The following is a 4040-nucleotide window of genomic DNA, read 5'->3' as shown; positions in this document are numbered from 1 at the left end:
GGTCCAATCTTCCACACCAAAAGTTATATCCACCAAGGCCTTGAATGCAAGAATGGCATTCCTGGTAATTCTAGAATGATCTGAAGGACAGGAATGACTAAAGACAGCACAGCACCAAGATGGCTGTTACAGCAAGCTAGCAGTACCCACCTAACATGACTCCATGTCCCCGCAGCACACAAAAAGCATCACTAGTCAAGAGCTCACAGAAAATTGTCATCTGGGAAGTGATCAGTGCCCACTTGGCCGTAGCAGCAAGCCTAGCAAACCAAGAGCAAGGAGATCTGCAGTCTGTCATCAGCTGCAGCACCAGCCTCCTGGGGAGGAGGCCAGACTGCATCACCCTCTGTGGCTTCTGCCTTCATCTTCCCCACTGCCTTTGGCAGGGGCTTGTCTCCTCCTGGGTGTCACATCCAGCATGCCAGACTATCACAGCCTCCTGGCACCACAGTAATAATGAAAATTATTAGCATTAGACAGGTTTCAACCACTACAGGTAGTAGTAGCATTACTAATAAATACACAGTTTAAATTGATGAGGCTAAGCTAAAGGGCTTTCTCTTTCTTTGAAGCACAAGGGAGAGTTTTTAGAACAACGCTTACAAAGAGTTATTTGAATTTCTTTCTCTTTTTCATCTTTATTAACCTGCTGTGCTGCTGGGAGGCAACACAGCCATGTTTTTAAAGGAGAGGCTGCTGCCAGAAGGAAATTTGGTATGATGCCAGGGGATGAACATCAGTTATCCCTTTACAGAAGCCTTGAGGATCTGGCCCCTCCCTACTCTGTCCAGCAAACAAGATTCAAGAACTACAAAGTGTTAATGAAATGTGGAAGTTGTAAAAGAAAAGCAGGCTTTTTAGAGCTCTGTGAAGTCATGAAAACAAAATTGAGACACAGTTTAGCAGATTAATAGCCTGCTATTTTCCCAATTATTTCATGAATAACCACTTTTTTCATTACAAATCATCTGGCTCAGGAAGCATATGGAGAGTTTTACCAAACTCTTCCTCCCTACTTAGTCTCTAAGGCTAAAGCAACTGTAACCACAAGCATTTTCCACAATCATTCCCTGCTCAGGGCTTCAGTCTCATATTACTGAAGAGCTAGCAGTCTCTCTGGGCTTTCCACCTCAGAAAAGTTTAGGAAGTATGTGTTACCTCCACTTTTAAAGATTGAGAAACTGAGGCATGCCTAGGGAAAGCAGCCAGCAACAGCAGACAGAGAATGAGACTGAGCTGCAATTCTGCATAGTTACAGTCCTGCTTGAAGTTACTAATCCATCACTAAGTTACAAGCTTTACACATTCCGTCTCACTATCACTGCTCCTCCTGAGGACAATTCCTCCCCAGCCCTCCTGCCCTCAGACAGAGGGCAGGACTGGCCACCTCTGCAAGGCTCAGGGGCCCAAAACCACCTCAGCTTGCAAAGACAGTGATCAATGGCAAAGCAGTCAGGAGAAAAGGAAGAAAATAGATCAAAGCAAAACCAAGCAGCACAAGCATTCACCTTGCTTGATATTCCTGGAGACAAAGAAAGCTTAAAGAAATCAACAGCAACCTCTGCAGACCCCAGAACCTTTCAAGAGCAGCCAGACTGCTACAGTAAGGGTTAATAAGACTACAGTAAGCACAAGCCTAACATTAAAACATCATGCTGAACTCTAGTTACTCTGTTGAGCAGGACTGGAAATTTGATATGAATAGACTCCCAGCGCTGAAGAGCACAGCCAGTGTTTTTACAGCATTACTGAAAAGGAAGTTTTCAACAGCTAACCTAACCCTCTCCTTCCCAGGCTCTTATTTCACTTCCCTCCATCCTGCTCTCCTTTACCCAGTGTACAGGCAAATACCATTAGCATCTTAGTTCAAACCTGCTTTTGTTAAACTTTTCTTTCCCAGCACTGAAGAAAAAAAAGACTACTGCTTAGGAATGTCGGAAGTGATAGAGCTGAAAAAAAAAGCCCTTTTTCTGAGTGGTGATATATTTCACCCATGTACTGCAGAACGCTGAGGCTCCCACATAGCTGCTACATGTGACATTCCCCATCAGTTTGCTCAGAGCTCAGCTTGGGCAGGTAGCCCCAGCCCCATCACACTAAATAATCATGTTCACATTTGCCAAGCCACATTCTTAGTTGTCCAGCTTTGGTCTGGTTGGGGAGGGGGGAAAAAGAAAACACCCACAGTTACTCTTTGTTCAGTGCTCTAAGCAATCATCTTATTTTGCAAGTTATTTCAGGAATAACAGAAGGGACCAACAGTTGTTTACAGAAAAACTGTGCTAAGGCAAACCTGGAAACTACATCATCGCATTTTTTTTCTTGCCTAAATCTAATCCCAAGCCTGCTTGCTGCAGAGCACACACTGCTGCTTCGAGTACCAGCCCCTTAATATTTGAATTCTTACCACAAACAAAGAGAAGCAACAAAAAATTCCCATATTGTAATTTTATTTTCATATAAAAATGGCAATACTGTTACTCTGAAATACAATCCCATGCTGCTCCAGAGCGTTAAGAAGGCACCTTGTACCCCAGTAGTCACCTCTCACACACATCATGCCTTCTAAAGTCCAGCCTAGGTCCTAGCTATATAGTTTGAGGCAATGCCTCTATTTCTGCAGAGCCATACCCCAAGCTAGATGCAAGACAAACCAATGCAAGTGGCACTGTCATTGTACAGTACTCTACCAATTCTGTTATTACTTTTGCTCCTTACCTTCGTGAGATGCAAGAAATTGAAGGCAAGCCTGGCTACACTAGCCAGGACAGCTTTCCTGCTCAGCAACAGAATCTTTGGTTACATCAGTCACACTTTGGAGTTTTTTGGGTTTGTTTTCTTTTGTTTTTCCTGCCTGCATAGCTCATTTTCTCTTCAATGAGACAGGAAGAAAAGTGCATCATGCTGGTTTCTTCATTCACCTCTTTGGAGTCAAGGGCAGGAGACCTAGCCCTTTGTATACAGCATCACAAGAAAGCATGCAGCAGGAGCACTTCTCTCCTAGCTTTGGAGGATTTGGTGGCAGGCAGCAAATCCATCCCATAAAAGACAGCTAGAGAGATTTATTCTTCTTGACATGTTTGCAGTAAGAGGCACCAACAGCTAAGAGTCAGACATTCTTCCCATAGAATAAAGAGCTTTTCTGCTACTCCTGTCCCCCTTACTAAGTTAGCACCTGTCCATCACATACTGTGGCAGTACATTATGAGATCTCATCCTGTGTTTTGTACTGGGTTAGGACTGGCCATCCATGACACATTCAGGCAATTTTCTGCTGGAAGTATTTTCACTTCATTTTGTATTCTTACCTGACAAAGAAGCTCAGTGCTTCCTCACCTTCCAGCTTATGGATATGCATGCGACAGTCATCTACTTACACCAGGGCAGTCTGTGAGACACTGCAGGAAATTCTCCCCACAACCCACCATTAGCCAGCCTCCTCTCACTTCCAGTGTGCCCTTAAGTGAAGCAGCTAATATCAAAGACTTACCTTCCCCATCCAAACCGCTTGGTTGCCACAGGAGCAGTACAACAAGCTTGCAAACAAAGAACCGTCTGTGACAAGCCAAAGGGCTTTTTACTCCTTGCCTTTTGAAGAGTTTTACACTCAGGGGAGTTCTGCAAGGGGCTGAAGAAATACAAATGTGCACATAATCTATACCCACAGGGAGCAGGAGGAAAGGCCCCTAAGGTGCACTGAGATGTCCTCACATGGCAATTTTAGCAGTAACTTGGGCACAGCAAATACAAGGAGTTTGCTCTTCAGATACTGAGCCTACAGATAATTCATCTACAGAATGGCTTCAGCAGAAAAGGAAATCAGCAACAGGCAGTAAAAAAAACCCTGCCACAAAAAACCAAACAACCCCAACACACCAAACAAACAGCCTACACAAAGTCACCCTGAAAAAACCCCACACAACAAAACTCACAAAACAACGCTCCTTTCACCTTCCTTGGAAGGAAGGCTCAGACAAGTACTTCACAGGGCTCTGGACCCAAATACCCATTGGCACATGCACATCCATGATCCACAATAC

Source organism: Falco biarmicus, chromosome 13 (assembly GCF_023638135.1).
Source record: "Falco biarmicus isolate bFalBia1 chromosome 13, bFalBia1.pri, whole genome shotgun sequence".
NCBI classification, from domain to species: Eukaryota; Metazoa; Chordata; class Aves; order Falconiformes; family Falconidae; genus Falco; species Falco biarmicus.
The sequence above is the reverse complement of the archived record's forward strand: the minus strand, read 5'-3'. Positions refer to the sequence as shown.